Here is a 22,325-nt window from a genome sequence, read left to right as displayed (position 1 = left end):
TCTTTTCTTTCCCTAGTACGTATCACCCACTGATATACCATGTCATTTCTGTGTGTTTATTGTCTGATACATTAGGGCAGGGATCTTGGCTTTATTCTCTGATAAACTACAAGCACCTGGCACTGTGCCTGACACTTAGCCACAACAGTTATTTATTGAATTGAACTGAATTAAGCTAATTTGATTTTGATTTCTCTTCCTTATAATCACAAGGATCTAGACCAAGATAAGTAAAAACTTCTACTCTATTCCAGGAATTTGGTGCTGGGTCCTGACATCTACCTGCCTACTTCCTGGAATACCTGGTAGAGCCTGTTTGTCAGTCTCCTGATGGGCAGAGAGCCAAGGAAGAGGTCTCTGTGATTCTCTGAGTGGGACTGGCTATAGCAGGCTGGGACTGGAACAAGATAACTGGGGCTTTGCCCCAGGGCACCCATCTTGGGTAATCCTTCAGTTAGGTGTGGAAAAGAGCTAGGTCTGTTGAACACTGTATTCATCAGCCAAAGGGGTGCTGATACAAAGTACCAGAAATCTGTTGGCTTTTATAAAGGGTATTATTTGGGGTAGAAGCTTACAGTTACCAGGTCATAAAGCGTAAATGACTTCCTTCACCAGAGTCTGTTGTCACATGTTGGAGCAAGATGGCTGCCAACATCTGCAAGAGTTCAGGCTTCCTCTTCCTCTTAAGACTTTATGGTCCCAGCTTCTTCTAATCTCAGCCCTAGGCTGGGATGAGTTTCTTCTCTCTCCCGGGGCTTGTTTCTCTCTGTGCACAGCTGCTCTGCTCTCTACACAAGGCCAGCTGTAAACTATCAGGTGACTAGCTTGTCTTTTGGGGGCCTCTGCCATGCCTATTGGAGCCATCTCTCTTTCCTCACTTATCTGCTTCTCTGTGTATTTACTTCCTGGGGTTCCAGCATCCAAAATTCTACAACTGTCTCCTCTGCCATGTGGTTTTCTCTGTGAGTCCCACTCAATGTTCTACTGATGTGGCCCAATTAAAGCCTTAACCATAACTTAATCAAGAGGGAAGCGGATGTGGCTCAAGTGATTGGGCTTCTGCCTACCATATGGGAGGACCTGGGTTCAATCCCTGGGGCCTCCTGGTTAAAAAAAAAAGCATGCCCATACGGCAAGCCAATGCCCACGTGGTAAGCCAGGGCCCACGCAAGTGAGTCACACAGCAAGATGTTGACGCAATAAAAAGAGAGATGAAGGGGAGAGTCAAGGCGAGGCACAACAGAAACCAGGAACTGAGGTGGCGCAAGTGATGGGGAACCTCTCTCCACATCAGAGGTCCCAGTGAATCCTAGAGAAGAAAAATGAGAAGACAAAAAGAGAAATAGATACAGCAGATCACACAACAAATGGACATGGACAGCAAAAAACAGCAGGGCGGTGGTGAAGGGAGGGAAAAAAACATTTAATTGAGTGAAACCTCTGAATCCAATAAATTTAATATACCCAGAGGAACCGGCCAATTTACAAACATAATCCATTATCTATCTTTGGAATTCATAAATAATACCAGGCTGCTGCAAGCACTGACAGAACGCATGCTCCTCCAGCAGCACAGAAACACAGGGCTGACTTTTATTGATGAGAACCAACAGTGAAGACAGGAGGCTGCCGTCAGTGAACTGGCCTGATCGGAGGCTACGGGCCATGCTGCTGGCCCAGGCTCCCACACCCAGCCCGTGCCCTCAAGTCCACTCCTGAGGGAGCCAGAATGACTTCAGGGAGGACAGCACCCCACTGAAGGACCGCAGCCAGATGGGGTGATGGCCACAGGGCCACTGGGCCTCGTCCTCACACTCGACGTGGGGTTAAGCACAGACAGGGTCATGGTTAATCCCGGGGGAGGTATGGCTATTGGACCCATTTTAGAGCTGTGGAGCCTGAGGCCCAGGTTGGCGGTCACACTTGTCCTGGGTCGCCAGGCTGGACCTAGGTAGAGGTGGATTTCTCATTATGAGGCATTTCCGTTCTGGCTGCGGGGCTGTGGGCTTATGCCCATAGAGCCTGGTACCTGGTAAGCACTGAAAAGATAGTGGCCTTTAACGGGTAATTTAAAGTCCCTTCTACTCTAATTTCATATTTCCCATGGCGGGAAACTCCAAAAAAGGTCTTCTCTTGGGAGTGAGGAGAAGCAGGACTTCTCAGCTGCAAATCCAATGATAAGAAAAGACGGGATATACATACAGTGGAGTATTACTCAGCCATGAAAAGGAATAAAGTACTGCTACATGTTACAGCAGGGATGAACCTGGAAAACATTAGGCTAAGTGAAAGAAACCAGACATAAAAGGTCACATATTGCATGATTCCATTTATATGAAATGTCCAGCCCAGGCAAATTCACAGAGACAGAAAGCAGACTGGTGGTTGTCAGGAGCTGGGGGTGGGGGCTGGGGGGTGACTGTTACTGGGTATGGAGTTTTCTTTTGGTGTGATGAAACATTTTGTAATTAGATAGAGGTGATGGTTGAACTACATTGTGAATGTACTAAAAGCCACTGAATTGTAGCCTTTAAAATGGTTAATTTTATTTTAAAAAGAAAAAAAAAGCCCTGCTTGTAGCTGTACCTACAGCACCTAGCATGGTACCTGCAGAGTTGAGCTTCGAAAATGTTTGTTGGAAGCCTGACTGCCTGAAGAAGTGGATGGAACACTGGTGAAGTCTTGTACCCAGCCACGGTGCCGTCTTCTCCCACCTAGGGAGAGAAACCCACGGGGGACGCTCCTGAGCTCTGACCTAGCGTGGCCCCTGATGGACCCCATCTGTTGCTCCTCGGACTCCCGGACTCAGATCCTGTTATGACGCCCAGAGTTGCGGTCAGGCAGGGAGCATTTCCTGGATGTAGCTCAGGATACAACTGACGGGAGGAGGGATGGGGGACGAGGGCAAAAAACCACTGCCAATGCACAAACCCCTGCCAAGGCTTGTCCAGGGAAGCTGCTGCCACCCTAAGTGTTGTCTCCAGGCAGAGGATCCTGGATCAGGGAGAAACAAGTCTCACCCCACCAGCCCCGGGCTGCCCACTCATCAGGCAGGGCACACGAAATCACACACTCACTCGAATATCCCCCACGGAGGATGTTCGCCCATGGTGCGAATGGGCAGCTCTGATGTCAGCACTTAGCCACATCAGGAACCCATTTCCTACGAGGCCCTGAGGCGAGTCTTGCATTCCTGGGCTCAGTCCAGCCGGAGATGGCTCCCAGGACTGCTGGCCTGGGATTTCAGGCACAGGGACAAGGAGAACCCTTCCCACTTCTTCAGCAGCCTCCAGGACCCAAAGCTTCCTCCACCCCACCAAAACGGACCCTTTCCTTTCCTAGGGGTCTTAGTCACAGAACCCATATTTAATGATCACTTTTTTAAAAATCCAACATCCAAATATGCCAGATGCCGACACAGAAAAGGGAGCAAAGAGCATGTTTCTTCCTTTACTTCCCATGCAAGGGTCTTCTCTACCATTCCCTGGTGGACCATCTCAGCTTGAACCCTGACAGTCACAGGAAACTCACTACTTTACAATAATTAAATAATGCCAATAACAACCATAACAATAGCTGTCATTTATCCGGCACCTCCTATGGGCCAAGTACAGTTGAGGTGCTTTCTGTTTAAACTCGGCATTTTTATCTTCAGCATTGTTGCTCTGTATTATCAGGCCCATTTTACAGACTGAGAGCGATGTTTGGGGCTATGAATGACCTTATCCAAGGTCACAGATCTGAATGGAGGTGGAGCTATCCGATGCCAGAGTCCCTGCTCTTAACCCCAGGAAAGAACAGCGGTTTGATGTTAAGCCAGCCCATTCCCCTCTTGCACAACTCTCATTGTTTGAAATTCCTTCCTTGCGCTGAAGTGGATCTGCCCCTTGGGGCCCTAGGAGAACACACGTGCTCCCTTCTCCAGTCTGCTCCTTGGAACTTGGAAGACACCACTGGGTCCACCCTAAACCTCCTCTTTCAGGGAAAACAATGGCCATCCTAGCAGCTTGTCCTCAGGTCCCATGTATTCCAGGTCCTGCAACCATGAGATTGTCCCAGTTTGTGAAGGGCCCCCTTGGAGGCACCCTGACCTTCCAGGCTGCTGACCTAGCTCAGCTCAGAGGAGCTGCCCCTTCCTGGGGACCCCTGCTACATGCACAGGAAGAATTCTAACTCCAAGCAAAACGAAAACAAATGCAAAATGAAAACGGGGGGGCCCCGTTGTTCAAAACTTATTAAGACATGTACGATGGTGACAGCAGAGCAGTAAACCAAGCATGGGCCTTTCTGAATGTGCAGTCCTGTCTGCCTACAGGGGCCACACGCCCTTGCAGCTGGCTGGGACTCCAAGCTCAGGGTGAGTCAGCATGGGGGGAGGAAAGGAGGCTGGTCCTAAAGGAAGCCAGTGACAGGACATAGATAGAGCTAACGCAATCAGAGCTCCACAGGGCCTTTGATCATCTCTGTCTAGTTTAATGGATGGCAACATTTTGTTCTTTTTTTTTTTTTTTTTAAAGATTTATTTTTTTTATTTATTTAATCTCCCTCCCCTCCCCCGGTTGTCTGTTCTCTGTGTCTTTTTGCTGCGTCTTGTTTCTTTGTCCGCTTCTGTTGTCGTCAGCGGCAGGGGAAGTGTGGGCGGCGCCATTCCTCGGCAGGCTGCTCCCTCCTTCGCGCTGGGTGGCTCTCCTTATGGGTGCACTCCTTGCGCGTGGGGCTCCCCTACGCGGGGGACACCCCTGCGTGGCACGGCACTCCTTGCGCGCATCAGCACTGCGCATGGCCAGCTCCACACGGGTCAAGGAGGCCCGGGGCTTGAACCGCGGGCCTCCCATGTGGTAGACGGACGCCCTAACCACTGGGCCAAAGTCCGTTTCCCAACATTTTGTTCTAAATGATCATTTGAATAAGAATAGCGGCTCACATTTTGGAGTGTGTCCTCTGAGCCAGGCTTCAAACAACTCTTATGTAGGCTTACCATGTTCCCAGCAAATATTAACTTATTTAATCTTCACGACAACTGGATGAAGTAGGTACTATTTTGATTCCCAGTTTAAAGATGGGGAAACTGAGGCATGGAGTAGTTAAGTAACTTACCCAAAGCCACTTAGCTAATAAGGGGCCTCACGACAACATTTGGGGTGAGCTGGCCCCACGCTATGTCCCGCATTATTTTTCAGGGGGGATTCCTGAGGCTCAGGGGTGACAGAAAACCACCACCATCAAGAAGATCACAAGTGGAGGATCCCAAATCAGAGCCACGAGGTAGCGGAGCAGCCGCTCCGAGCCCAGCCTCCACCGAAGACCCCAGGAGCACGCTGCCTTGTGTTTTGAACGTGTTTGGGTGTCCACAGGAAGCGCGTAACTGCTGGGGCATCTCCAGAGCAGGCTCTCTTCCTATTATTCAGGCAAAGTCTAAGGAGTTACTTAACGGATACTGCCACCTTGAAAATAAATCTAGACTCCTTCCTGGTCTTCCAGACACCCAAAGACCTTGGCCTCGGTAGTACTGTCCTAGTCCAACTCCTTGCTTTGGACCAGGAGCCAGGGGCCCAGAGAGGGGAGCTGCCTTCCTTGGGATGAGTGGAACTTAGAGAACAGAAAGGCCTGGATTCCTGCGGCTCTAGTGTGGCGCTGTCCACTAGGAATGTCGCGCACGCCCCAAGTGCAAGGTGCATGTGGCACTTCAAAGCTTCCAGTAGCCATGGTAAACAAATAAATAGATGAAATTATTTCTAAGAATTGCATTCGTTTCCGGTGGCTGCTGTGACAAATTACCACAGACTTGGTGGCTCAACACAGCAGAAATGTATTCTCTCGTCATTCCGGAGGCCAGAAGTCCAAAGCCAGTTTCAGGGGGCTGGAGGTCAGAGGCAGCAGGCGGGCTCCCTCCAGGCTCTGGGGAGAGCCTGTGCCTTGCCCCCCACCCTGGGGCTGGGGGCCACTGGCACCCCTTGGCTTGTGCCTGCTTCACGCCAGTGTCCATCCCGGGTGCCGCACTGCCTCTTCCCCTTCTGTGTATGTCTGGGTCAAATCCCTCGTCTCCCCTGTAGGCGTCACATGATTGCCTTTAGGGCCCACCTGGATAATCTAGGTTCATCTTTTCACAAACTCCTTGATGTAATCACATCTGCAAAGCCCTTTGCCAAATCAGGTAACATCGCACAGATCCCAGGGATTCGAACTTGATACGTTTGGGGGATATTATTCAGTCCACTCCATATCCGTGGACTGATTCTGAACAAGCTGAATGTAAAGGTCAGCTCTGCAAACCCTAATTTACGGAGGGAAGAAGAGCAAAATTCCCCTTATCTGCCATGACCATGAGACCAAGAGGCTGAGCTTTTACAGTTTGAGAAGTGCCTTCTTTTCTGTGAACACCTCATGTGTGAAGTCTTCTTATCCCACTTTCGGAGAAGGGGAAACTGAGGCTTGGAGGGGTCAGGTAGCCTGTCCACAGTGGTCTTGTGGCTCAGCAGCAGGAAGCAGCGTGTGTAAGAGCACAAACCCTGAAACTACGCCTGGCTGCGGTCGGGCACTGCCATGCCCCAGCTGGGTCTGAGACTTCACCTCTATAAATCTCACTTTCCCCATCTCTAAAATGGGCTTGAGAATAAAAAGGAAAAGAAAGAAAGAAAGAGAAAAAAAAAGGGGGGGCTTGATCACAGCCTTCCTCCTTGAGTATGTGAGACGACGCAGGTAGCACGTGGTACTGGGCCTGGTGGTAAATGTACTTTATTGCAGCTATTGGTTTTGCTGAGATTTGCTGACATGAAACCCTGGCCAGCCTCCAGAGGCAGAGCTTTTATCCAGAGGACAAACTTATGACCTAGATCAACCAGCTAAGTGAGTGAATCAACAATTTATACTCTGGGAGAGTCAACAAATACGCAGCAGCCACTTACCACGCAGGAGGAAGTAAACCGCTAACTGCCAGCTGCCCCTATGACCCTGAATCCAAAATCAGGGCCCAGCACACTGGGCTCTGACACAAATGTGTCCCCACAGCCGAAGGGGCAGGAGTGTTGGGCAGGAGTTACACAACATCCCGGCCCTCCTGACACCACTGTTGGACAAACCGACACTCAGCAAATCCTGACGGTGGGCCCGGCTTTGGACCCCAGAAGCTGGGGATACAGGTATAAATGGCCCATCTGTGGAGTTCTCAGTCCAGTGGGGAGAGGGATTTGTAGAGAAATAATGACTTCACAACAGGTCAAGCTGACCGGCTGGTTGGAAACCAGGACATGTACAGGAAGTGGCCTCTGCCCAGGACCCTGATGAAGGATTCCCCACCCCAGACAAGCATGGTCACATCTCCCCCATGGAAGCAGCCCCTACCCAATCAGCATGCTCGGCTCCACGGGGGGCTGCCACGGCCACAGCTGATTGGACAAGACACAGTACCCGACCCCAGGCAGACAGCCGGGTGGGGAGGAAGAAGTGGGTGCAGAGGCCGGGACGTACCAAGAGGAGGCCGAGCTCAGAGGCTGCGTGCAGAACTTCTAGTCCAAGGATGGCATCTAAGTCCGCCTATATAGCCACTCCGGGGCCTACCAGCCGTGGAGGACCTCACCTGTTCCCCTGCCCTGGAGAGACAGGTTCCACCGTTGCCACCCTGTACGCCACCGTGCTCACAGTAAACCCTGTGTCCAAGGGATCCTCAGTGTGGCTCCGCCCTAGCGACAGCAAAAACGACTGAACAGGGGAGCAGGTCTAGCTTATGGTTGAGTGCCTACCTCCCCCGTACAAGGTCCGGGGTTCAATCCCTGGTACCTCCTTAAAAACAAAACAAATTAAAAAACGAACAACAAAAGCTACTGCCACCTGCTCTTCTCTACTGGACACTCTGGTCAACTGGAAGTCAAGGGCCTGACCAAAGGTCATTTCCAGCCTGGCCTGTTCTCTGGATACTGTAGAGTAAGAGGATAAGGGCAGCCCCTCACTGCTTCCCTAGGCCCCACACCCTACCTCCCGCACCAGGAAGTCTTCCCTGCTCCCACCTGTCCCAAGAGCCAGGTCCTCCCTTGGCCCAGGTGAGTGCAGTATTGAGCCCGGAAGAGCCTGTCCTTAAGGCATGCTTTCTGCAGCCATTCTCAGCACAGACTCAGGCCACACAGACCCATGAGCTGCTGCTGGGGTCAAGGTGGGTTGAGTGTGTCTGGGGCAGCGGCCGAGAGAAGAGACCCACGTGCACCCGGGAGCAGGGTCAGGTGTGGGGGTTGAGCAGGCAATTTGGCTTCAAGATAATAAGAACTGGCCAAAAACAGGCTCTTTCTGTTCAGACAGGCATGCCTAGAGGCAGAGCTTCCGTTTGGGCTGGGAAGACAAACTTGGCAATAAAATTAATGGCGATAATAATAATAATTATATAACAGTATTAATAATGATGATGGTACCTAACTTCACCTGACAGACACTGTGCCCAGTGTTTTATATACATCAGCTCACTGCCTCCTTGTCACAATCCTCAGAAGTGGGCCTATTATTATCCCAAATTTTAGAGATGAGGAAATTGAAGTTCCGAGTGAAATGACTCCACCAATTTCAGTGCTAACCCACAATGTCTTAAATATATGTATATCGCTGGTGTATGTGAAAAAAAGAATCTTGAGAGAACCTGATGGACGAGGACTTGGCTGAGAAAGGACAGACCCCAGACCCATTAGGCTGATCTCCCACGCGGGGCCCAGCTGGATATTCTGACATCATCAGGATCTCCAGTTTCCAACCTGGATTGTCTGGCTCAGAACCGCAGTAAAGAGACAAAAGCGCTATCATCCACGGCTCAGCCCTGGGGTAAGGGCCCTGAAGCTGGAGCCTGGAAAGGCACGGCTGCATTCCCACCCCACCCCACCCGAAGGTCTCCAGGTATCAGCATAATCTGCAGCCAGGGGCCAAGGCAGCCCAGCTCTGCAGGCCCAGCGGGCTCTGACCCTCCTATCTCATCTGCAGCAAGAGGGACAACAGAGTTGTTGGGCTCTGAATTGCACAACATTATCCTGGAGGGAAAAATGCCTTTCCCCAGCTAAAAGCTGTAACTGCACCCAGTGGCCCCCAGCTCTGTGCACACTGAGCCACACAACCCCATGCAGATGAAATGGCAGGTGTCTGTCCTGAGAGTCCTCCTGGGAAGGAGGGAAGTCCTGAGACCCAAGAAGGTCATGGAACTAAAGCGGAGGCCAGAGTGCCCAGCAGAGGGTGCCTCGCCGACTCATGCAGGCCCCACCTGAATCCAGAGACTTGCCGTGGACCAGGCACGGTGCTGCGTGCCGGGACCCCGGGTCGTCAGAGGCACTCTGACCTCGGCGGTAGCTTGAGCTCCCTCTAGCGAAGCTTGACCTGTGACCCTCCTCCAGCCCGGGCCTCGAGTCCCTCTGCACCACCCTCGGCCCACGCGCCTCTTACCGCGGCCCTAGGCGCTTTTGGGCGCCTCTGCCCGACCGCATCTGGTGATGACTTCAGCGAGGTCACGGCAGAGGCCGCCGGTTTGAAATCCGAGGGGCTTGGGGTTCCTGCTTTCTCCTCTTTCTCTCCAGCATGACTCAGGCAGACACAGGATCTGGGCTGTGGTCAGGCCCTCCATTTTTACGCAATTAGTTTCCTCACTCAAACCACAGGCCCTGCTGGGGCCCCTCTCCTGCCTCTCAACCTTCTGACAATCAGTGTTCAGACTCTGGGTGGATAAAGACTCTCTCCTTCGCCAGAGGTCAAGGTCAGTCCTCAGAAAATTGCCACAATGAGGAAAAGCTTCCTCCAGAAACCACCCTCCGTCCCGCGCATCGCTGGACCCTTTCCAACTTCCTCCTTCCTCCCCTCCTCGTTTTCCGACAGCTCCCTATTGTCCACTCACTCAGAAAGCGGCCTAATAACCGAGTTCCCCTGGTTAGTGGCGGGCCTGGCGATTATTCGAAAGGCTGGCTGTGCTTCTGAAAGGAAAACCTGGTACTAGATTATTCCCTCATCCGCTCATCCATTCATTCCTGAAGCGGGGAGAGCAGTCAAGAGGCAGGCAGCCAGCCCACCCCCTGGCAGTGGGGAGCCTTTGGGGAGCCGCAGCCAGGGCAGCGACACGCTCTGCTCTCAGGGGGTGCAGGGGGAGGCAGAGTCGGAGAGGGGCCAGGACAAGCCCCCTTTCCTGTGGATACTGAAGAGTGAGCTGGTTCCTTTAGAGTTACACAGCCCAGTTCCAAAAATTTTGTCACTTTTATTACTATAAAACTTCTTAAGACTGAGTCCTGATTATTTAAACTCTTTTTATTATATCCAACTTACTTACAACTCCTACCCATCCCCCCAGCCCACTGCCAGTCTTGGGGCCAAGGCAGGGCTTCTCCCTCCATGCCGTGGGGGGCATGTGTCTGCTGTCCCCCACCTGGCCTGGCAGGCCTGGCCTGTGATCAGTGGGCATGGAGAGATGGCCAAAATACATCTGTCTGGTTTTCTTTTGAAATCAGAGCAATAGCTATTGTATCTATCTCTTCTTTAGTAAAAACAAAAGCAAGCACCCACACACAAGGAGAGCTGTACATTTGCACAAGCAGAGGAAAAGGTCTGGAAGGAGGAAGACTGTCTGAAAAAAAACAGCATTCCTGGGACATGGAGACTGATATGACCATAGGCAGAGAAAGAATTTATTGAGATACTCTCCCAACAGAGGGGGTCTGATGAACAGACTTCAGCCCCCCCACTAGCATGGTAGAGGTCTGAAGAGAGACTTCAGCCCACTTGTGCAGATGTGAATTTATACAGTACATCAATGCGGGGGAAATGTTAGTTCATGAGGAGGGGTTTGGTGTCCAGAGTACAGCCTTGGGTCAATAAAGGGCTGTAAAAGTGAATTCTTTTTGTGTATGGCTTGGGGGTGGTGGGCTAGGAAGAAGGTTTTTCTTGGAATGCAGGAGGTTTTGATGGCCCAGAAGGGATAAGGGTCCTTCTCTGCTCCATTCCCGTGGTGATGTGGCTCGTTCCTGGGGGTAGATGCGCTGTCTTCCACACAAAGGCAGCTTGCTCAGTCGATTGGAACGGAGCCACAGCCTTATGAACTGGTAATCATTGCAAACCTCTAACATTCCTACCTCTTTGTTTATACACACACACACACACATAGAGGGACATGGGTATTGGGGTATACGGTACTGGACAGGATGGGAGGGTGAGGGGATTTGGGGCATCGGCTCGATCTGGCTACTTCCTCCTGTCAAGGGGCAGAGAAAAGAAATTTCCTTCCATCCTGTACAGCGGGCTGTGGTTTCAGGTCCTGCAGGGGTTGATATCTTTGCTCACACAGCAGAAAGACACCCTTTACGTATTCCTGGGTCATTGACTGTACGATTCAGTGTATGAATTGAAGAAGAAGCTGTAAGAGACAGGGACCAAAAAGCAGTAGCAGCAACACTATTAGTAATGGTGTTATAATGGGTAAAAGGATTGATTTTAAGGGTGAAGAAAAATAAGAAAGGAATGAGGATAGCCATGATTGCTTTCCATAGTTATTATTTTAGGCTCTCTGAAAGATTTCTGTTTTTCTTTTAGGACTTTAAGATTTTCTTTTACCTGACCAGCTCTATTACTGTAAAAACAACAAGTTTTAATTACGATTGCCCAGGTACCTAGTATGTCCTGTTGGATTAGGGACAGGGGTGGGGGTTTGGGGTTATCTGTTGTCTGTTATTGGGACAGGGGAGACTTAAAATTCTCTCTTTTTGATATGGTTGGGTGGAGAGGGAGAGCAGGAAGGGATTCAGTTATTGTTTCTCTTTCAACGTTGAGATATTTCGGCTTCTGGCTCGGTGGCTGGCACTGTATTTTCACAGCAGGAGAAGATCACGTACATGATCATGGGTGACATCCTGGACGGCTGTCTGGATAAACTGAGTTATTGCCTGGAAGACGTGTGGGCCTGCTGATAGGAGGAGAATGAGAGTTATAATTGCAGTAAGGATAGGGATTAACCAGGAAATTTAGGGTGGGTTCTGAGGTTATTGCTTCCAGGAGTCTGAGGAGAAGGAATAATAAGATTACACATTCAGCATTAAAAATGGCATTAATGGTTGGCAGTGAAATGACATGATTTGATGGACTTATACACATAGAGTTTTAGCTGGAATAGGAGATTTTGGATTATTGACTCTAGTTTTTTAAGTGTTTCTGAGTGATTTTTTATGGATTTAAGATTCCCAACCAGCAGAGCTGCACAGACCATTACAGTGATCAAAATGACCGCATTTTCCCCAGTTTATATAGTTTGGAGCATAGGCAACAACAATTATTATTTCTCTTTCTGGGCTTGGAGCAGCTGGCACTTTAACTTGTAATTTAGACTTGTTCCATTGTTGTAAGGATTCAGTTACAAAGTTACAAGAGTCCTGTTGCAGGGTCTGTAGCCCTGAAAGCATATCTTGCCCCTTCTGAGAGAGGGAGGGGACCAGTGTAAGCCACTTGCCATCGTGCTCCTGGAGTCTGTGCTCGGCCAGTATGTCTCACCCAGTGAGGTCATTGTCACCATCATTGGAGTGAGCACGATGGACACTCGTGGGTGAGGTTCCTGAGCTGCTGGTGAGTGGCAGGCGATCGGAACTGCTGGCCTAGGCACCACAAGGTCTGCTATCCACGATATTTGCTTTTTTGGTGGAGCCACTCTGCTGCTTTTTTGGTTTCAATGGTATGGCTCTGGATTTTCGTGAGGGCATCTGCCTTAACAGTCTCAAGAAAGGTGTTAGACGGGAAACGGACTTTGGCCCAGTGGTTAGGGCGTCCGTCTACCATATGGGAGGTCCGCGGTTCAAACCCCGGGCCGCCTTGACCCGTGTGGAGCTGACCATGCGCAGTGCTGATGCGCGCAAGGAGTGCCGTGCCACGCAAGGGTGTCCCCCGCGTGGGGGAGCCCCGCGCGCAAGGAGTGCGCCCGTGAGGAAAGCCGTCCAGCGTGAAAAGAAAGAGCAGCCTGCCCAGGAATGGCGCCGCCCACACTTCCCGTGCCGCTGACGACAACAGAAGCGGGTGCCGCTGACGACAACAGAAGCGGACAAAGAAACAAGACGCAGCAAACAGACACCAAGAACAGACAACCAGGGGAGGGGGGGAAATTAAATAAAATAAATAAATCTTTAAAAAAAAAAAAAAGAAAGGTGTTAGAGGAGGGGAAGGGACATGATAGACAGTTACCTGTCACTGCTGGCAGGTGGTCCAGATGATTTTCCACAGATTTCTCTTCTCCACAGAGGGCAGCTCACAACTGTCCATTGTTCTTGTTTTGCACTTTGGTTTCTTCTTGCAATTGTGACTAAAACTTAAATGGTATTTGTTTAGAAAGTTGCCTCTGCCACAAACTCCACCCAAAGCCAGTGTTGGTCCTGGCTACATCCAATTCACAGGGTAGGTTAGATCCACCGCCTTACTGTTTGAGCCTGTGTTATTGTTTTAAAAGCAGGCTGCTTGGGGGAAGGGGGGGGGTTCTCATTTCCATGCACAACTTTTTCTGATTAACACATATAATGGTTTTAATACCTGAGCTAAATGAGGGATGAAGGTTTTCAGTATCTCAATAATATGAGAAAACATTATAATTCATCAGTTACAATAGAGGATACAGTTTTTTGTTTTACTTAACTAAACATCATTTAAGAATGTGCAGCTCCTACACTCTGGTTTATTGGACTTACCCCACTCAGCCAACATGGAGTTGAAGAAGGTCAACCACCACACCAGGGAGCCAAGAGTGCCTACAACTGAAAGCAGGAGGATTGCATCCAGCATCCATGTGGAATCTAAGCCTCCTCTTAATATAGATGTGGAGTGGACACAACCAATCCAAGGTCCACAGGATGAAGGAATAGAGTATGGATTAGAGTAGATTTGCTGATATTCTATTCATGAACTATTGTGATTAGTAATCGAAGAAAATGTGGCAATGGTGTGGAGAAAGTGGCCATGGTGGCTGCTGGGTGTGGGGAATGGGAGGAAGAGATGAAATGTGGAGGCGTTTTTGGGACTTGGAGTTGTCCTAGGTGGTGCTGCAGGGACAATTACCGGACTTTGTGTGTCCTCTCATAGCCCACTGGATGGAACATGGGAGAGTTTGGGCTATGATGTGGACCATTGACCATGAGGTGCAGTGGTGCTCAGAGATGTATTCATCAAATGCAATGAACGTCTCATGATGATGGAGGAGATTATTGCTATGGGAGGAGGAGTGGGGTGAGGGGGGTGGGGGGTATATGGGGACCTCATATTTTCTGAATGTAATAAAATAATAAATAAATTAATAAAAATTTTAAAAAGAAAAAAAGAAAATTGATTAGTAAATCTAAACAAGGTTTATTTGAAAAGACCAATGAATAATTCTGGTATATTTAATTAATAAAGATAACTAATATGTAATAATATTACTAAAAGTGTTACATGACTATAAGTATGTCTGGGAAAAGAAAGAAACTGTATAGATATTTTGTTTAAATTTAATAAAAATATTTTTTATAATTAGAAAAAAAAAGAATGTGATAGTCAGGGCTTTGTAGGTTGTCCTAATTGTTTACCTATCTCAGGTTCTTAAAATAAACCAGTTGTTTTATTTTAGGACAAAATTATTATCTTTTTCCTTTACAATAAAACACATTCTATATACCTTACATACATAAGTTACTAAAATGATTTTGGAAACTGTCTTAAAGCAAAATTTTTTACAATATGCAACTATCATGATTACATTAATTAGCAGGTATTTTATTTTAGCAGTGCAGAAAAACTACTTTTCTCATTATTTTATGAAAATTTAAGGTTTCCAATGGAATTAAAATTTTTTCCCTATTACCTCTGTAATATGCAGATTGAGGTGGCTTTTAATCATCAATTCAGTTTCTGCTTAATAATGACTTTCTATAATTAGTCATTTGAATATTTCAATTTAAGCAAAGCTTTTATAAACTTTTTATAACTATTCATAACCTCACAGAGTATAGTTACTTCATAGTAAGACAAACTCCGCCTTCACAGAATGTAGAGAGCCACCCGCTGTGAGACCTATTTACAACCTCTCACAACATGGCGGATCTCACAACATGGCGGAGTTCACAAATCTGCCCTGTCATTTCCTTATTCTTCTTTCTCCCTGCTTCTTTGTTCTCCCCTTCCCATTGCAACTCAGGTGACCACAGCAATATGCATGCGCAAGGCGCGAAACTCTGCAGACCCGGCACGAACTTTCAGCCAATCCCCTCCTTGGACGTCTGCCACCCACAAAACCAGCCTATCACCTATGTACACGTTCCCTTCCCTCTCTATACATCCCCGTGTTTTACCCCCAATAAATGAGGCTTGATCAGAATCCTGTCTTGCCTTCATTCTTCGTGTCTCTTGTCCCCGTCTCTGTGTCGTTTGCTTTGTTTCTAGATCCCCGAGCTTGGTCGGACGGGAGACGTCCTGTCGTATTGGCCTGGCCCGCGGGCGGGTCAGGGTAAACAGAACACATTCCCTTACTCAGTGCTACCACAATACCTTCTACAACTTGCCACCTGCATTCAAGTTTTTTTTTAAAGAATTATATTTTTATTATTTCTCTCCCCTTCCATCCCCTCCCCCCATTGTCTGCTCTCTGTGTCCATTCATGTGTGTTCTTCTGTGTCGCTTGTATTATTGTCAGTGGCACCCAGAATCTGTGTCTCTTTTGTTGCGTCATCTTGCTGCGTCAGCTCTCCGTGTGTGCAGTGCCATTCCTGGGCAAGCTGCACTTTTCTCACGTGGGGCGGCTTTCCTAGAGGGGTGTACTCCTTGCACGTGGGGCTCCCCTACGTGGGGGACACCCCTGCATAGCACAGCACTCCTTGCACACATCAGTGCTATGCATGGGCCAGCTCATCACATGAGTCAGGAGGCCCGGGGTTTGAACCTTGGACCTCCCATGTGGTAGGCAGATGCTCTAACCTTTGGGCCAAATCCACTTCCCTGCATTCAAGTTTTGTCTTACATACTTCCATTCTGATTTTATGAAAACCAGCCATCGTATCTTAGGACAAAACACACTTTCTTGAACAAACTTACCAAATTTCAGTCAGCACTCCTACAAACTTTTCACATTTTTCAATCCCTTACATTTCATTCTGTGAAGAAAAATAAACTTCATTTTAATTTAGGCAAGAACCATTTTTCAGGAAGAGATTTGTAGCAATTTCATCAGTCAATACTTAAAATATCCATCACTCATACCTATATATTAATATAAGCTCTTGTTTAATTTTTGGCCATATGAATAGAGTTCTTGTAGGAATTAATATTACCACCAGGAGGTATTAAAATATACGCTGGCACTGAACAAACAGACAAACACAAAAAGAGTTACAGCACATAGACAGAAACACAAAGTTTACTAATTTGGCTCATGATTCATACTCCTTTGGCATGGCAATTTTTACTGCCTTCAAAATTTCATTTTTTTGGAATCAGTGTTGCTTCTAATATGCAACCTTATTTTTGGAAACACATTTACTAGTAATCAGCAATAGTTAGGAATATTTCAGCACAATAAATGCAGTTAAATTTTGACAGTTTAGATAGCTATGTAGTACATATATTTCGGATTATTGTTTTTTAGAAATAGACTTAGGAGTTGGCTGAAAGCTTACTTGTAAGAGGTGAGCAATTGTAGATTAAGGAAAGTTATTAGGGACAGCTGGGTATTGGTAACGAGAGGGATCAGAGGAATAGGATCTGAGAAGGTGTTTGATTTGGGAGAGATAAGATTGAGAAGGGCATGTGCTTTTAGCATCAGCCACTTTCTGGAGAGGGAGGACAGGAGCTGGGGAAGGAGCTGGAGAGTGGGGAGTTGGGCTTGAGAGAGGGTGATGGGTGGGGAGAAGGGAGTGGGTTTACAGGGAGATGTGGGGGCACTGGAGGAGGATGAAGTGAGTTGGGGTGCTGATGAGGCATACAGCAGTGGAGGAGGGGTGTGATCAGAGAGATCTGAGTTGGAAGAAGGGTTTTCTGTGTACGGATGACAAGGAGGGGCGGGAGGGGAGGGGAGCTCCAGCTCCAGCATCTGTATGAGGAGGGGAGAAAGCTGGGGTGGAAGGTGGTGAGGACCAGAGGGGGAGGAAGGGAGTTAGAGAATGAGGAGGGTGGGGGGGGTGACGTGATGTCTGAGGAATACATGGAGGAAGTACAGGCGGAGTCTGATCAGCTGGAGCAAAGTTGAGGTTTTGAGGGCATTTGGGGGGCAGAAAGGAGGAAGAAGAAAACTTTTGATGAGTTTTTTGGTGTGAAAGAAGAACAGGATTGACAGAAGGAGGGGCAGATACAAAGATGAGAGAAGGCCTGGGTATAAGGAATCTTGCATGACTGCCACTGCTCTGGAAAAAGTTCTTTAAGTCTTGGAGAACTTGGGAATTAAAAGTGCATTGATTTTCATTGTCCAGTTGGTATTGTGGTCACACAGAGGTTGAATAGAAAATGAGTTTTTTAAGTCTGATGTCTCCTTTCAGGTACAGCATTTAAGGTTATGAAGGAGAGAGCCCAGAGCCATGGATTTTCAGGGGGCCGAACTTGAATTTCCCATTTTAGGTGGCTGGGGTAAGACTAAGGATCTCTAGAACAGGGGAGATTCTGAGTGAGACAGGCATCCCCAAATCAGTCAGATATCTCCAAGGAAACAGGAAACCACTCTTGGAGCCAGACATCTCTGGAGCCAAGGGGTTTCTTCCCATGAGGACTCAGGCATACCACCTGCCATGGCCCTTGGGGAATGGTGAGGATCCTGATCTAGCACTAGGTTTTCCCAGTGGGTTGTCCTGGACAATGAAAAGGGAAAGAGAGGGAGACAGCAGATCCTCTGGTGGAGAAATCCTTAACTCACCCAGAGGAGATTCGATGTCCAGTGTTGGATGGGCATTCAGCCTTGGCAGAGGGGAGAGTCCTCACTAGTCAATCAGGCTCAACGTGATCCCAGTCCCGGGTTTCGGCACCATATGTTGGAGAAAAACAGCGTTCACTGGGACACAGAGACTGATATGACCATAGGCAGAGAAAGAATTTATTGAGAAGCTCTCCCAACAGAGGGGGTCTGAAGAGAGACTTCAGCCCACTTGTGGAAGGCACAGATGTGAATTTGTACAGTATATCAATGCGGGGGAAATGTTAGTTGATGGGGAGGGGGTTAGGGTCCAGAGTACAGCCCTGGGTCAACAAAGGGCTGTAAAAGTGAATTCTTTTTGTGTATGGCTTGGGGTGGTGGGCTAGGAAGAAGGGTTTTCTTGGAATGCAGGAGGTTTTGATGGCCCAGAGGGATGAGGGTCCTTATCTGCTCCATTCCCATGGTGATATGGCTCGTTCTTGGCAGGGAGAGGCGCTGTCTTCCACACATAGGCAGCTTGCTCAGTCGATCGGAACGGGGCCACAGCCTTGTGACCTGGTAATCATTGCAAACCTCTAACAAACATCCAACTGGTCACTGTGTTCGTGTAACTGAGGATTAAAAATTAACAAGTGACTATGATCACTGATTCGTTATATAGTTGCTTCTTATTTTTTCAGTATATTATAGAATAGCCAAAAACTAATACCTGAAATTACTGAAACTGGCTAGATCTAAACTGGCCTCACCTTTGTTTATGGTTATTTCTGAACTAGACTCACCCTTGTGTAAATTTGCTATTGGGATAGTTATTCTAGGCTGACTTCACCTTTGTTTATAGCTATTTCAAACTAGACTCACTCTTGTGTATACTCACTATTAAGATTGTAACCACTCTACCCTCTCCTGTTTGAATCCATAAAAACTCTAAACTACTCGGAATCAGGGAAGGCAGATTAGGACATCCTGTCTCCTGTCTTTACCTGTGTTAATAAACATGCTTTCTATCGTGACCACCTGGGTGTGAATGCAATTTATCTGCTCAAAGCAAGGGCCCAGAGCCACCCTTGCGGGGTCTTCTTTCATTGCTTCTGGGGAGAAGGACCTGGAAGGGTGGTAGAAAACCTTCTCTCCTTACTTTCTGCACTTCTGTATTGGTGGGAATTTTAATCATAGGCCCATACTTCACACCATCAAGCCTCATTCTCATGTCCGGTTTAGAGGAAAGGCAGGGGCTAGAGGAATAAATCGCAGGGCACCAAGAGGTAGTAAGAGACAGTTCCAGAGGGTGGAACCTTCTGTAGGACATCTGGCCTGGACTCTTCAACAGGTCACTGCCACCGAAAAGGGACATGCTAAATTAAAGGACACTCAGACTGTAACTAATGGTTGTGGCACATGGCCCTGGATTGAACACAGGCTTGCACAAATGAGCTGTCAAGGACAATTTTGGGTTAATTGGGAAAATCTTAGTAAAGTCTGGTTTTAGATAAGATGGAAATGTACAGAAATGGAAATCCCTGACTGATTAAAGCAGGTTGCAAAACAGTATGTTTTGTTACCAAAAGGAAACCACTTTAAGATCCATTTCATCAGCATCTCCTAAGAGCGATGACCTTGTCTCATAAAACCACAGCACTTCATCATCCAGTAGAGCAGTCATATGGGGCCTCAGGACCACACCCTAAGGTTTTTGGTGCCTGGTAAGAGATGCAGGAGGCTATGCACTAAGATTTCAACATCAGGGATGCCTGGGAGATGGGGATGTGACGTTTGTAATTATTTTTGCTTGTTTCTGTATTTTATAATTTTATTCATGCACCTGTACAATTTCTATAATTTTAAAAAATGATTTAAAACACACACACATTACGGGTGCTTTATAAATTCCAAGTCAGAAGAAGTGATCCAGGTTCACCACACCCTTTTATTAGATCCTTCACCCATTTCCTCAGGACCCTTCAAAACACGTGAGGTCCCAGAGGGAAGAGAGATGCCAGTGGGAGAATCAGAACCCGAGCGGGGCGCGGCAGGCAGAGCTGTGCGCCCCGGGCCGCGCACCTGCCTCCTCCCGGCGCCGGGGGTCGGTGGCCCGGGTCTTTTGCTCTCGCTCTGGCGTCCCACCCGCGTTCCCCTCGCGACCCCACCCCACCGGCCTGCCTGGCGCGGCCTGAGACTCCAACCGTCACAGAGATGTTGACGTTAAGGAAAACGCGCGAGCCTCTGGGGGCGGGGCAGGGTGGGTGCAGGCCGCGTTCCCACTGCAGCGGCGCCCGCACCCACGTTTCAGCCAGGGCTACCCCACGGGGCCTGAGCTGGGGCGGGAGGCACGGGGTCAGCCCCCCGGCCCCCGAGTTTGCCAGACTTGGGTTCAAATTCCGGCTCTTCTACTCTCAGGTTGGAGCGCCAGGGCAAGGCGTTTCCGGTTCCCAAACCTTGCTTTTCTCATCCACCAAACCGGGGAGACCGCAGCTTCTCTCTCTGAATCAGTTTCCTCTGCTCTAAACCCGGGCAGACCCCGCCCGGCTGCCCCGCGCCCGCGCCTCGGGCTGTGCCGAGGCGGAACTGAGATGCGCCTGCGCGGTGCGCCGACCCCGGCCCGGCCTGCCAGGTCTTACAAGGACTAGCTATTTTCATTGATTTTGGTCCCAATGAAAGTCTTACTTCCCACAACTAACTGCAAATCCTAATCTTTGATTAGATCTTGGATTTTTAAAAATCCCTAAAAGACATAATTGGGATAACTGGGGGAATTTTAATGTGGACTGTATAAAGATAATATTATTATATTAAAATTAGTTTGGGTAAGATAGTGGCATTGTGATTTGCAGGAGCTGTCCTTAATCTTAGGAGATACATGATAAAAGACAACGCTTTAAAAACAGAAAGTAGATTAATGGTTGCCTGAGGCGGGGCGGGGGGGGGGGGGGGGGGGGGACAAGGATTACAGTAAATGTGCAGGAGTCATATTTGGGTGACAAAATGCTCTCAGTCTGGTTTATGGTGATGGTTGCATAGCTTGGTAAATTTACTAAAAACCATTGAATTGTACACTTAAAAAGGAAAAATTATATGATGTGCAAAGTATGCTTCAAAAACATTTTTAAAAATCATTGGTTTAGAACTTGTTGACTGGCGTTTTTTTAAATTTCAAAGAGTGTGATGTTTGATAGGCTAGCCCCCTCTGGCAGGTACATAGGGCCTCATCGTTTTCCACTCACAGAATCTTATCCTTGCCCTCATCTTCTCTGCCCTTGAATCCTCACCACAAGTGGTCCTGCCCTGGCTGGGCTCTCTTGCTCAAGGCTGTATCCCAGGCCCACCCAGGAAAGGGCCTGCCCTTTAAATACTTGCCTTTAAATAGCTGCTCTTTAAATACTTGCCTAAGCTGGGAGGGAAGTGGCAGGATTTCCAGAGGCTCCTTTTAGAGCATCTTCAAACATCTAACCACTTTCCTTTCCCATCGCTGGATACCTCAGCCCGCCTTCACTCCTCAAAGAGCTTTAAGCTTTGGACGCCATGTTGCTGGGTCAAACCTCATCCTTGCTGTCTGGAATTGCTTACTTTAGAATGTTTTGGCCATTAGAGTCTAATGCTTCTACCATTTATCAAAGACCCACTAGGTGCTAGAAGCTTTGTGTAAGGAATTTCATGTAACCCTTGCAACAGTTCTGTAGAATCAGTGCTGTTATTATCCCAGTTTGGAGATTTAAAAAATGAGACCCAGAGAGGTTAAGACAGTTGCCCAGGGTCACAGAGCTGGTCAAGAGCAGAGTGAGGATGTGAACTCAGGGCCTTTATGCCAAAACCCAGGCACTTTAGACTAAGCACAGATCATTCCACCCTCCAGAGGGTACACACACCTCCCAATCCTTCAGTGAACAGGAATGGAAAGGTACCGGATGTCGGGGTGGAAATGGTGTTTTCCTGAACCCCTTGCTGGCATCTATTTTGACACCTAACAAATGCCCTTGCGTAATTTTGAGGACTAAAGGTGCTTTATCAATACTTGTGAAGGATATTTCTACTCCAGTCAGGGGTCCTTTTGTTATTTAGCTGCTATTTTCCTACTTCTACATGCCTCTCGTGTTCTCAAATAAAATTCTCTGCCTTTGCTTCTCTCAAAAAAAAAGTTTCTTCCTTTTTAAACGTTGCCGGTGGAATCCGGCTTCCCTCTCCCTGATCTCCCGTTTCTAGTCCTGAGCGCAGGAGCCATCTAGTGGTTAAACCTGGAAGGTACATCAGCCTCTTGGACTTGCAGCAGGGTGAGGTAGCATTCCGGGAAATCAGTCCTGGCTCTGACCTCATAGACAAAAATATCAACACTCTTCAGATCACCAGAGGCCAGGTTCTCCAAACGTTTTTAAGTTTTCCCCAGGGAGTTCCCCTTAACTCTCTTATTAGTTCTTAGTTATAAAATATTTCAAAGATAGAGGAACAAATAGAACACCCAGGTACCCTCCACCCAGATTTAACAGATATG

The 22,325-nt window shown here is 48.2% G+C and overlaps 1 long non-coding RNA gene across 1 annotated transcript; it reads right to left on the bottom strand.

Annotated features, from left to right (window-relative positions):
* Window positions 1-10,612: 10,612 nt before the first annotated feature.
* Window positions 10,613-19,454, bottom strand: LOC111763426 (uncharacterized). The gene is made up of 5 exons (XR_002796302.3): window positions 17,846-19,454; window positions 15,300-16,097; window positions 13,665-13,730; window positions 13,168-13,291; window positions 10,613-11,359 (listed from the first exon to the last, which is right to left on the bottom strand). It is a non-coding gene; the product is annotated as an uncharacterized lncRNA (long non-coding RNA).
* Window positions 19,455-22,325: the final 2,871 nt, after the last annotated feature.

This window comes from Dasypus novemcinctus, chromosome 8 (assembly GCF_030445035.2).
Source record: "Dasypus novemcinctus isolate mDasNov1 chromosome 8, mDasNov1.1.hap2, whole genome shotgun sequence".
NCBI lineage: Eukaryota > Metazoa > Chordata > Mammalia > Cingulata > Dasypodidae > Dasypus > Dasypus novemcinctus.
Note: the sequence above shows the minus strand (reverse complement) of the source record. Positions and strands in the feature narration are given on the sequence as shown.